The sequence below is a fragment of the Rhinolophus sinicus genome, chromosome 2, assembly GCF_057876585.1.
Source record: "Rhinolophus sinicus isolate RSI-liver-muscle chromosome 2, RSI-T2T, whole genome shotgun sequence".
Lineage (NCBI taxonomy): Eukaryota > Metazoa > Chordata > Mammalia > Chiroptera > Rhinolophidae > Rhinolophus > Rhinolophus sinicus.
The window spans coordinates 162,791,133-162,805,253 of NC_142502.1; the positions used below are offsets into that span (position 1 = coordinate 162,791,133).

Consider the following 14,121-nt stretch of genomic DNA (forward strand, 5'->3'; position numbering starts at 1 on the left):
TAATATAGTATAATAATATAATAATACCAGGTCTTATATTAATTTTTGCTCCAAAAGATGCATTAGAGCTGAGTGTCTGGCTAGGTCTTATTTTTGGGGAAACACAAGGTGTATTTTAGATGCTTGAAATATATCAATGGGACAAAATAGATACAAATTAAATACGTTATGGAGCTTAAATTTTAGCAAGAAGAGAAGGGTAATAACTAATAAATTAAGTAGTATAGAACATTAGGAGGTGAGAAATATTATAAAAATAGAGTAAGACAAGGGAGTTTATGGAAGAATTATAAAATTAAGTGCCTAGACACTGAATTTGGAGTATACAAAACAGCTAAATTTAATATTTTAAACAGAATTATGAGGAGGATATCCAGGCAATAATAATTCAAGCAATATTGTCGATACTTGTGATGGTTAATTTTACATGCCAACTTGACTGGGCTAAGGGATGCCCAGGTAGCTGGCAAAACCTTATTTTTGGGTGTGTCTGTGAGGGTGTCTCTGGAAGAGATTGACATATGAATTGGCCAACTGAGTGAAAATCACCTTCACCAATGCAGCTGGTCATCATCCAGTCCTCTGAGGGCACGAATAGAACAAAATGGTAAAGGAGGGGTGAATTTACTGTCTCCTTGTGAGCTAAAACATCCATCTTCTCCTACCCTCAGACATCTGCACTGCTGGTTCTAAGGCCTTTAGACTCAGACTGAAATATATCATTGGCGTTCCTGGTTCTCCGGCTTGCAGAAGGTACATGCTGGGACTTCATGACCTCCTTAATTCTGTGAGTGAATTCATATAAACTATCCTGTCTGTTTGTCTGTCTATCTATCATCTATCTATCTTTAAGGGAGGAGCGTACATTAATAGAGATTCCTTGTTATGTACAAGATGTTGACTGCATAGACACTGGTATGTCTGTTTTCCTGGGTAGGGATGTAAATATGGCGTCTGTTACAATTCACCAACCTTATATAATAGTACCTACTTTTGCTCCGTTTCATGATAATATATCACGATATAAAAATACCTCATTTGTTATTAGGAAGTCCAGGGAAAGGAACTGGAACACGGGGCAGAAGGGGTTCTCCTAATTATTTTTCCAGTTTAAGATGTTTTCAGAGAAAAAACATATTTGAAAATCCAGTGACTAAGATCTACATTTCATACTTTGCAACCTTGATTTATGGTATAAGACATGGGCAAGGGGTACAGTACTGCTTGGGAAAATAAGAATGTTTTGAGTAGGATGCTGGAAGTGGTTAACTGATTTATGGAGTTACGGGGAAGAATGCTACTAGGTCTGACACAGAATAACTGCCATTAGAGAGTTCATATGTCATATTTGGGGAAATTAACAAGGATATGAACAGGAAAAATGATGTACGTATGTCTATATACCATTGCTAAAATAGATCAGAAACAAAATATCTGACACATTTTAACAATATCACAAGTATCAAAACTTGGTAGTTATATTGCCTGTGCTTGGAATATGGAAATAAAATAAAAACAAGTAAATAAAAGCAGTGATATACAGATGAAAAGAACTCCGTGTAAGAAGAAATCAGCTTGTGTTGCAAGCACAGTAGAGAGAAGTTAGCTGCAATTAAAAGGAGAGAGAAAGAAGTGACTGATGACTTTGGAAATGTACATACTCACACATTCTTTAGCATATGCATAGAGACAAAAGCCCCTTTTAATGAGGTTCCATGAAATTCTGCCAAAAAGAAATCATCTTTAGTGGATTATAAATTAGCTTACACTATCAGAAAAATAAGACAGATTGAAGGGTAGGCTTTCTAATTTCAACCTTGCTTCATGTACTAGTCAGGATTCTCTGGATATTAAGGAAAAGAGTCCTACTTAAACCCGTGCAATAAAAGTTGGATTTTATTTTAGGAATACAAAGACTCGAACAGCAGGGACTGAAGAATGGTTAAGTGTCGCAGGAACTAGAAAGCTAGAATACCTGATTCAGTCACTTATCTTTGTGTTTATGTTCCATTCCCTTCTCTTTGCAGATTGACTTTGTTCTGCCCCCAAATAGTGATTTCCTTAACTCCACACCAGTATGAGCTTTCAGTTGGTCTCCATCCAACTAATTAATCCAGTTTCTTATTGATTCAATTTTATAATTTCCAGATATATATCTGATTGGGCTAGTACATCTTTTTTCATCTTGTTATTGCTATCGAGAATTTTTTTTTGCATTTTTTAATGGGAGGGGGAGGACAGTGAAGTGATGAGAAATGACAGACACCCTCATCTCCCTTCAAAGGCCATCAGCTGATCAGGTTGGCAGGACAGAGATGTCTTTCCCAGGTTACAAAAATGTGAAGGACTCTCCACTAGATCCCATCAGGCATCCAACGCCAGAAAGCTTAGCTGGGGCAAATGTGGGTCAGTTCAGGGTTCAAATCCAGGTGATATGGTCAGAGTCTAGCCAGCCCACTTCTTCGTCTAATGCAGTCCATCTCTGTTACTGTCGTCCAGGGGTGTGCTTTAGCCTAAGCCCTGGGTTCTGATATTTTCACAATGGTGTCTTGTCTATGGCTAATTGATTTCTTGGGAGGAGGTATGAAGTCAGGTACTACCTTGTTACTACCTTCATGACATCGTTGCAGTATTGGTATTGTTATTCATAGGTTGTGGTTTTTATTTTGTGGTACACAGCAAATGAGTAACTATATTCATATCTCTGAGACTAAGATTTTTGGCATGAAATAAATTAGATTCAATTGTAAGATTAATGAGGCTAAGTAAAAACTCTATAATACTGAACTTGAAATAAAATAACCAGTAAGAACTCATGATGTATTTTATCTTTAAAAATATAGATGGAAGGAGAACTGACTCTGGGTGCTGAATACACAATGTGATGTATAGAGGATGTATTACAGAATTGTACACTTGAAACCTGTGTATCTTTACTAACCATTGTCACCCCAATACACTTTAATTAAAAAAAAAACACAGATGTTTTTCTAACCCTAAAAATGCATAGAAACAATATCAAACAGTAGTAATAAGTCCAACCATTGTCCACTGTGAGGGAAATAACATTGTCTGGAGATCAACTGTGATAAATACTAATAAAAAGAGAGATGTCTTGCATTGACTTTTTAATGAGGATATAACTTGAACTGAGGATTATGATGAACTGAAACCTTTACAGTTGAGGTTCAATGAACAAACAAAATGAAACAAAGAAAGAATAAGAACACGTCGACTGCTTATCCCAAGATTAATGCTACTGACATCACCTCTGTTCACATCTCTTGTTTATGTATTAGATGGTAACCTCTTGAGATCAGCAAATGGGGTCCTAGAGGCCAACATTTATATAGAGGTAGGCAGGTGACTCAATTCTTGAAATAAGTCCTTTGGGAGAGAAGTTTCAGAGAGTTATTCCTATTCACTATAAAGTTACCGTAGTTACAGGAAGTAGCATTTGTTCTGGGTTACATCTTGCTTCATTATCTTGAATGAAATTGTGTGAGGACGTGGTGCCAGGAGTGGCTTCAATCATTCTGAAACATTGAAAAGAAAACTTGGAAAATTGTGGTGAGGTTATTCCTAAATCCTTGACACTGGCTTAACAAATGACTGTAAAAACTATCCTCTCGTGCACTTGTTAAGTAAGACAACCATAATTAACTCTGTAGTTCAGGCTGCTGTTTCTTGGTCATTATCTTAGTTGAAGCGAAAGCCTTTTCTAACGATGAGACATTAGCCACTATAGAAAATCCAAGTGTAGATGGGTACTACACTTATTTGGGGGATCACTTCATAAATTATGTAAATGTATAACCACTTTGCTCAAAATGGGTTAAAGACTTAAGTGTAAGACCTGAAACCATAAAACACCAAGAAGAAAACATAGGCAGTAAACTCTCAGATATTACCCTTAGTAATATTTTTACTGTATACTGGAAACTAATATAAAATAATATTTAATGTTAATTATACTTTTAAAAACTAGTCACAGGGATCTATAGTACAGCATAGGGAATATAGTCAATATATTCTAATAACTATGTACAGTGTCAGGTAATAGACTTATTGGGGTTGTTACTTTGTCAGGTATATAAATGTCTAATCACTATGTTGTTTTATACACATGAAACTAATAACATTGTGTAAAATTTCAGGTTCACTGCACTATATTGTAGACTTTATAGCCACCCATATTTCTTCTTTCCATCTGACATACTAGTCATACTGACTATTCAATGATTATAATACATCCTGAACTTTTTTGATGCCCTACTCTTGCCATGATGTTTCAACAATTATTAGTGCCAGGGTTATTATTCTAATGAACAAATATCCTTTGGTAAATACTCTATTGCTTTTGCCATTATTTCAATAAGGTACAATAGACTCCCTGCAATATCAAAGCTATAGTTATGGTTTCAGATTGACAATAAGATTCATAAGGCATAAACAGAAAGGCTTTAATCTAATACGATATCTAATTAGCTTTTTTAGAAGGATAAAAGCAGGAAATACAGCAAGTACAACATCTTCATTTCATTACGAGACCGGACAGGTACCAAAAGACGCAGCTTTTGTCTCCTGATGGATATGGGGTGTGTATGGCTGCCATGGTTGAAGGCCATGGATAGATCACCTTGACCTATCAAAGGCCATAGCTCCTTTACCCAGCAATTTTATATATCATTATATTCAAAGGCTTCCATGCCAATGCTCACCTCTCACAACCCAGTGTAGTGCCACACACAAAGGAGGCATAAACAACAGTCTTCATTTGTCTTAACTATTGCTTCAAAAACACCCCAAAAAACAAAACAAATAAACAAAAACAAAAACACTTTCTGAGTAGAACTTCATCAGCCCAGGCCTAATATTAAAACTAGCATTTCTCATGGACTATATATATATATATACACACACACACACACAGACACACACACACACACATATACACATATATATACATACATACATATACACATATATATACACACATATATATATGCACTGCACACATATACACATTAAGCACTATGTTCAACGATTTACAAATGCTATCTTAATTATCTCTAACTTCATAACATTTCTGTGAGGTTGATATCATTCTATTTAAAATGAAAAGCCTTATGACTCAGGGCCAATAAATAATCTGCTCAAGCACTAACATCTGATAACCATTGGAGCCAGAATGTTAACCAAGGTCTAATTGAATTCAATTAAAAGGATTTTGTTTCTCAATATACTATGGTACTATGAGGCCATATTGTAAGAGGTGCCTATACAAAGTAGGGAGTATTCAAAAAATTTATTAACATAATGTTGGAGATCAGGTATGTATGAAAGAAAATTGAAAGAGCTATGGTTTATTAGGGGGAGAGTTACCAGATATGAATAATACTTCGACTCACTCTAGGTTCTGAGCCAACTGAGATGAAGTACAAGGATTTGGATGAGCCGTGGAACCATGGAATACATCCAATATCAGCTTTATTATCCAAAGCACACAGCATACTGTTAAACTTGAATGTTAAAATATGGCTTGGACCTAATGGGGACGAGAGGCTTTCCATATTCTCCTTTAATAATTGAAATCTCTTGCCCATCCAGTTTCAGGCCAACGGAATGAGTAACAGTTATTTCTTATAGTTAGGGGCATTGGAAGGTCTTTAATGGTGAGCTTACTGCATAGACAGAATTGAGGACACTATCTTTTCATCAAAGAATTGAGGCATCCTTTTCATCTGAGAGAGAGCTTACCGAGACACTAAGACACACAAAACACACACTTTGAATATTAACTCTGACTATTAGAAGGGAATGAATATTAGGCCTTGGCCTGTGTTAATTACTCTCTCTGAGTGGAAGGGAGATGAAGGAGTGGGTAGTGTGAATAGAGAGAGGAAAAACCCAACTTGTGTTTCTTATACACCTCTCTCCTGAAAAAAGAAATAACATTATCTGCATATAACCCTATAAGTGAAGGAATGGTTCCTTTTCTCCATCTCTGCAATGCACAGGCATTGGAAAAAAGAAGCAGAAATGGGAGGGTAAAATGAAAACTCTTTTCAATTATTTAAAAGGCCCTAATAGGCAAAAGAAAAGTCCTGTTTAGAAGACAAATGCTAAGTTAAGGCAAGCCAGAGTATTGCTTATTATAAGAAAGACCTTTCCATGAATTAGCTAGCCATTAGTAGAATGAGCTACTTCAGTGTTGCATGAGCAAAGCCAAAATTGCTCAAGATTTATGTTCCAGTGACTGGCAAACTCAGGAAGATTTCTTCTATTAAAAACCTTGAATCCATACTTGTCTTTAATACTTAACGGTCTTGACTCTTATCATTTCTTTAAATACTTGGATAGCTTTTCATTTTTTTAAAAGTCGGTAGAGGCATTTATCAGAAGCATTTAAGTGGAAGCTGGATGGCCATTTTTTTCTCTCTCAGGCAAAGCACATGGTTTGCAAACATTGCAATAGGGAGACCAAGCTATTTTGTTGAAGTCTGGTTGGAGAAAAGGGCTACAAGTGAGGAAGAGTCATGTCACTCTAGGGATTATATCAAATCTATTGCAATTTATTAGAAAGTGTATTACTTATTAGCATTAGAATTTACTTATTAGTAAAATGTCACTCGCAAAATATTTTATCACTTCAGCTATTAATTGAGAAGATATTAAACATGATGACTTCCATGTCCTTTTCAAATCAAGCTACAATTAGTGGTTTTCCTATTGTGCAGAAAGAGACTATATTAATCGGGAGGCTGTTGGGTTAGAGTAACAGTAAATCCTACTTAAGTCGACTTAAACAATAGAGAATGTATTTTCTCACAGAGCAGCAAGTCCAGAGGTAGAATGGTTGCAGGGTTTATGAGTTCAGTGACTCAACAATGTCATCATAGACTCAGGTTCTTTCCTTCTTCTCTGGTTTCTCCATGGTGTGTCCAGCTTTATCTTTGGGTTGATTCCTCCCCTGGCTTCCAGATGACTTATGCATTCATAACATACAAGAGAAGAGACCACTTCTTTGCAGTGGCATCTCCCTCCCCACTACGCTCACACAGATTTCTCTTTGGGCTTTATGAGCCTATAGGAATCCTTCATCAGCCACTTCAGGAAGAAGAGAGTCATAGTGAATAAAGGTCCAGAACTTTTTCTGTTTTGTATATAATTTTATCCAGATTAAGTACCTGCTCTCTATTTTATCTATGCCTTGATAGAAAAAAAACAATTTTCACAGTAAAAATTTATCTATGAAAAGAAAATTTCAAGGGTCGTTTTTTACCCATTACATGTGAGGAAATAACTTGTGGTGTTATTAGTCAATCTGATTGTTATCAAAAGGTGGGTTGCCTTAAAATAAATTTCATCCCATTTCATGCTAAGGTAAATGTCATAGAAGACATATTAGCAATTAGTAATCCCAGAGCAGATAATGTCATTTAAGATTAATAGCTGTTGAGCTTTCTTCTACTCGAAGCCAGAAAGCTAGCTTAACAATTTTAACAATGCCTGGCCTCACCAATGTTCCATAATAATGATTGTCTTAATTTTCGTCACCAGGTGATAAGCAAATTTGTACAATTTTTCATGATAAGCCTTTGATAAGAAATTCAAGTTGTCAAATCAGAACATTTTCTCAGGTAAAAGCGCTGCACTAACTAACCCAGAGTGTTTTGGGAACAGGCAAAGTATAGATGTCCTTCAGCTTTGATAGCTTCATGTTTACACTGGCAAGCACTTGTCACAGGGAAAAATATATATATTGACTCTATATCCTATCATATTTAGTAGTGAATGGAAAAGCAATTGACATAAAAGTCTTATATTTTCCTGCCCATTTTCATCTTATGTTAAATTCAGTGTAAAAATAGAGGATGTATATAAAGTCATGATGGCAGAGTTAAACATATTTTTACTGTTTCACAGGCTTTTTATTTTAATTTAAAAAATGTTTTATGGAGGTACAATTGACATACACATTGCACATTTATAAAGTGTAAAGTTTAATTTGGTTGATATATATATATAGTCTGAAAACATCTCCAAAATCAAAAAATGAGCTTGTTCATCACCCTCAAAAATTTCCTTGTCTAATGGGGAAGGTGTACTGTTTTGTCTGGTTTCTGTCACTTGCGTAATTATTTTAAGATTCATCCTTTTTGCATGTGTATTAATAGTTCATTCCTTTTATTGCTGAGTACTGTTTCATCATATGGGTGTACTATGTATTGTAGTCTCACTTGCAGTTTTCCCCATGAGAAATCTGCTGTCATGTTTGTATCTGTTCCTTTTTTACACAGCATGTCTTTTTTTTTTTTTTTTTTTTAATCACAGGTTTTAAGCAATTTGATTTTGATGTGCCTCGGAGTAGTTCTCTTACCATTTCTTGTCTTGGTACTTGTTGAGTTTCTTGGATCTGTGAGTTTATAGTTTTCATCAAATTGAAAAATTTTGATCATTGTTTCTTCAGATATTTTTCTACTGACCCTCTCTCCTTCTCCTCTTCTTCAGGGACTCCCTTACGTATATATGAGGCAGCTTACCATATTTTGCCATGTATTATGTGCTCCCGTGTACAATATGCACCTATGTTTTCGGTCCAAACTTTCAGGGAAAAAATCTTTTAATTTTTTAATTCAAATTTTTATTTGTTTACATTTAGGTACTTGTTTTTTTGTATTATAAAGGCATTTTAGCATTTATTTTTTTAACATTATGGTACAAGAAATTTCATGTAAGAAATAATTACAAAACACAAGAACAGATACAAGGTACAAGAAATTTTATGTACTGGTAACAAATTTATGATATTTACGCACCATAGAAGGCCAAGAACTCTTCGTCGTTGCAAGTTTGTCGTTGCAACTCTTCATCATTGCAAGTTCAGCAAAACGGTTATCATATTCCAGGGTATTATTTTGCATATCATTATTGATTTCTAGAGTTACACATTTGACTCATAAGCATAAGTAAAATAATTTAAAACATTTATATAGATACAGAATTAGTACTACCCATGTTAATGTGCATCCTTATTTTTCCTTCACAAATTTGGGCAAAATGTGTGCATTATACATGGCAAAATGTGGTAAATTTTAATATTTTTTAATGCATACCTTTCTATAGTGAATTATTATGTATGAATTCATATGAATACTACCTATCTTTTCAATCAGTCTTATACCATCCTATGCCCATTCAAAGTAAATGTTGATTTAATATGTTTGCAAAATCAGTTTTCAAAAGTACAGGCTTAAAACAAATTTATTTGATTTTTCATTAAATGCAATGCATTGATCTTATAAAATTTTTTTTTAGCACATGATTGATAATACATTGATTTAGTACATCAGAATTTTACATCCCAAATGTAAACTCTGGATTGATAGGCCTTTTTTTGTGCCTTTTCATAATGTTCAAAAATATTAAAATGGCAATGCAGTATTTTTGCATTAAAAATACTCTTTTTAGAATGGTGCTTTTATATTTGAAAATGTTGCCAACTAAGATAGAAGTGGCCAACATTGGATGATATATAAAATGTGCATTATTTTAACCTTTTAATTTTTGAAATGGAAGAAAGTATGTGGCTGTTGTGAAAAGGTTTTATTGAAATCTTTGATAAAATAGAAAAGCAACAGCACCAAATATTTTAGATATATAGATCATATGATACATTTAGATATACTATATTAGCTTCTAAATACAGTTTTCTTCCATTGTTCCTCTCCAAGCTGAATATTTCGGGCTTTATATAAAAACCACTAGTAGACCTAGTAAATTGGATGATCTAAATTCCATTTCTGAACCCCTTCTAATTATCTTAGCCATTCTAAAGCTGAAGTACCAATTGTCCATCATTCCTGGAAACTAGGAGATCCATGAGAAACAATGAAATTTAAAGGCTGGTCTGCCAGTGCTACCTCTTCTCCTTACTCCTTTCTGTCTCAGGGGCTCCCCAAAATTAAAATTGAAGCAGCCATTACCAAACATGGTGAAAAAGAAAGACAGAAAGAGCTTCTTTCTGTAGACATTGTTAAGCTTCAGTAGCACCATTTCGGGAACTTCTTGGTACATAAGTTAGACTCTTTTTGAAACCTAGTATAGTTTTTCTTTTACCTGAGGCCAATTGCATTCCTAGCTGATACAGAAGTAGTTTTGGTAATACCCGCTTTTTTTATGAACTCTTAGTATGGACTGAATTTCATGAAAGCCTCTACCTCTGCTTGATAATAACATGTGTTTGGTGATTTGACTTGATTTGGCCTACTGTTTGGGCATATAAATGCACATTTTATTTTGTCTTGCTTCAGTGGCTAGAGGAACCTGTGTGCTAGTCTATAGTATATGTTGTCTTATAATGAAGCAGACGAATGTCACACAAAAGTCACTTGTGTTTTCTCTATATACTAAAAAGTCTTCACCATATACTAAGAAGCATTAGTATTTGTTGAGATGCGCTCCAGTTTTTCATATGTGTTATGTGTACTGTTCATGTAATGATTCATAGATGTGTGACTATTCAGTGATGAAAAAATATATCATATATTTATATATATATATCTCATATATTTATATATATATTTATGTATATATTTGCTTTCTTCCCACATATTTTTCATGCTATCCCCCGCCCCCCACAAAACTTAAGAATTCATTATTCACTTAGTCTGCAAACTTTTGCTGAGCCTAAATTATGCTAGGTACCGGGGATACAAGTGGATGTCTTTAATGAGTGCACCATCCAATGAGAAAAAACAAGATAGAAAGATGTATTAAATCAGAAATTTTAAGTGGTGAGGTCCAGCAATTTATACATATATTTTAAAAGCTTCCCAAGTGATGCCAATATGCACAAGGTTTGAAAATCATAGGTAGACTACACATATAGTCAATCAAAATCCCCAAGTAATTGATGGAGTGCTCCGTGTAGACATGTAGAATTCCTGCCATATTTTACTGCTGTGTTCCTCACCCCATTGCTTCCACCATCCTTTAGAATCTGTAAGAGCCTTACACAGCCCTTATACTGAAAATCTACATTTTTCAGATGAGGAAGTTGATGAACAGAGAGGTATAGTGGTGTGGCCAACACAGTTGCTTCAGGACTCTTACGTGGTTCTTCTAACTCTTAGTTTAATTGTCTTTTGTCTCCATGATGGGCAAACTCAATGCTATTATTACTACATTTTATGAAAGAAAAAGAATCTTGACTTATAATGTATTTCTATTACACATATATACCCCAATGAGAGCCATAAATGTCTTCAATTCTACTAATTCTCTTCTACACTTAGCCTCTTATTTTTCATTTACTTTCATAGGCAATGTCTAAAGATGCAGTTGTCACACTCACATTGTATTTTATTTTCAAAACCACATTCTGGAATCATTAATTTTCCCGACCATGCCAGCTACTCAAAGATTTATTTCAAAATATGATTGTCATATGGGATTGTCTTCTGGGACAGCTGTCAGAATCCTTTTCTGAGTTAGGGTCAAGAACAAACCATAAGGTACCATTAAGAATATTATGGTGATGGATATGTTTATGGCATTGACTGTGGTGATGGTTTTCTGGGTGTATAATTATATCCAAACTCATAAAGTTGTATGTAGTAAATGTGCACAGCTCCTTTTAGAGGAGAGCACATATGTTCAGAGGAAAAAGTGACTTTTGTGAAAGCACACTACACTGCCAGCAAGTTCTGGAACAGGGGTTAGATCTCAGATTTACAGTTGGGAAATTTAAGGGTCTCATGTACATTATAGAACTTCTGAGGCAATCAGAGTGAATGTAACAGATAGTGATTGGTCTTCTTTAGAGAGATCTGCTGCTTTTTTCTCATGGCAATGCAAGTGGGTAATAAAACTTTGTTTCATAAAAGATGCAATTCATATTAAATGACTGAAGTGATAGAAAACTACTCAGTGACCTGGCAAACTAATCATTGTGTGTTGATGGATTTGTTATTATTACCACAGGAGTAGTGTTGGCATCATATTTGTAATAATTTCAAATACATTAATTTTGGGTTATATTAAATTATTACTAAAGATATATGGATATTGAATCATATTTCATTGATTTTTAACATTTCATTACAGATAAGGGTATAATTTCATTAATTCTTCATGGTTTTCTTTTGCAAATGATATACCCAATTTACTTAGGAACATCCATTTATTTCTAATATCTAGCCCTTCTATAAAAAATACCCTATTTTATTGAAGCTACAGCTCCATTTGAATTCAAGATAGCATTCTCAATTCAAAATAACACCAAAAAGATAAAAAAGAGATGAAACTGGTTTGGAGAAAATATTATCTATACTTCATTGTCATGTGTGTTTTATATATATAATGTGTGTATATATATATATATATATATATATATATATATATATATATATGTATATATAATGCATATAATTGTAGTGATATGTAAAACTATTTTATATAATATATAATTATATGTATTACATGTCAGGTATTTTTGCATAAAGAAGACTGGCACATAGACGTTGTCATGTAATAAGTCATATGTGATTGTTCACATTGATTCTAAAGAAAATGGAAAGGAACCTGATGGTGACTCAAGGCAAACCATAGCCCCTGATCATTCAGTGTCACATATTAGAAAATGTCCTTTCTTTAAGTTATATGTTCATATTCTGATGCTGCTGTTTTCTAGCTGGGTATTATTAGAAACCATTTTAAGCCTTTGAGTCTGAATTTCTGCAACTAGAAAATCAGAAATATAAGATCAGAAATGTCCAGCCTATCTATCTATCTATCTATCTATCTATCTATCTATCTATCTATCTATCTATCATCTATCTACCTATCTAGCTGCATACCTACCTGCCTATCTTCTGATATGGAACCTTTCAAAATGAAATCTTACATGGAACCCCACATGGTAAAACAGATGAAAACCGAGTTATTCTTACTGAAACTGTTAAAGGGGTTTGCCTCGCTGGCTGTTTCCTTTTCTCCTTTCAAAGATCCATCGGTATCCCTCATCCTCTTCTAGCTTCTCCTTTCTTCCCCCAGTCACCTCTTCAGGATAATATTATTGTACGAAACATAATTTGAAAAAAAGAAAAAAACTGGTCTATATGATCTCTCAGTTTTCCTTATATTTGAACACTCAATGATCTAATAAAAAGAGGGGACCCTTAAAATGATTATGAATTTAAGATTTATATCTCATTCCTATGCTCACTCCCTTGAAATTACCCTGGAATTTATCACAGTGGATGGTAAATTTGAACTTTATTTGTTTATAAATGGTAACCACTACAATATTTAAAATAAATGTATTACTCTTATAAATGTGTGTGTTCTTGGACCAGTGTTATCCTGTTAAATATCCTCATCAAATATCCTTAAATTCTTAAGTAAATTATATATTGATTTGTACTTTTCTTTCTAAAATATCTTAACTGTTATTTCATATATATATGCAACCACATAAAACTCAGATCAATTTATAATCTTCCATATAAATTTTAATATGAGTTTGTAATCTTCTAGTATGTATCTATTGCACTTCTGATTGCAGTTTCATTACACTTAGAAATTTAGTTGAGGAGAACTGATATTTTCACTAACTAGGATTATAGCACATTTTACCATTAATTATATTTTCTTTTATGTTCTTCACTAAATTTTCATGATTTCATTTATATGGGACTTATATTTTTTTTGTCAAGTGTTTTCCTAATTATATTTTAATATGTAAGTTTTTTTGGTTGTCATTTTTGTAATAGTATGCTTTCTTTCATTATTTTTTCATAACTGATAAATGCTAGTATGTACAAAATATGCTTTTTAAGATATTAAAATTAAAACTATAAAATTTTACTATATTAAAATTTTATAAATATAAATAAATATATAAATATGAAAAATATAAAATTTTATATTAACTATAAAATTTGGTTTAAAATGAAATTTTGATTATTTTCTTTTATCCAATCATATCTGTCACCAAAAGTGATAGGTTTATCTTTCCTTTCAGATACTCATAACTGCTGGGAATATTAAATGGTACTGTTGGTAAAAGAGTTGATAGTTTCTTATAAAATTAAACCAATACCTACCACTTGGGCC

General features: G+C 33.5%; 1 long non-coding RNA gene across 1 annotated transcript in view; it reads left to right on the forward strand.

Moving 5' to 3' along the window:
• Window positions 1–675: 675 nt before the first annotated feature.
• Window positions 676–14,121, forward strand: part of LOC141571820 (uncharacterized) — a 155,301-nt gene continuing 141,855 nt past the window's right edge. The window contains exon 1 of the long non-coding RNA XR_012496877.2: window positions 676–787. This is a non-coding gene — a long non-coding RNA (uncharacterized LOC141571820). The remainder of the gene's footprint in view (window positions 788–14,121) is intronic.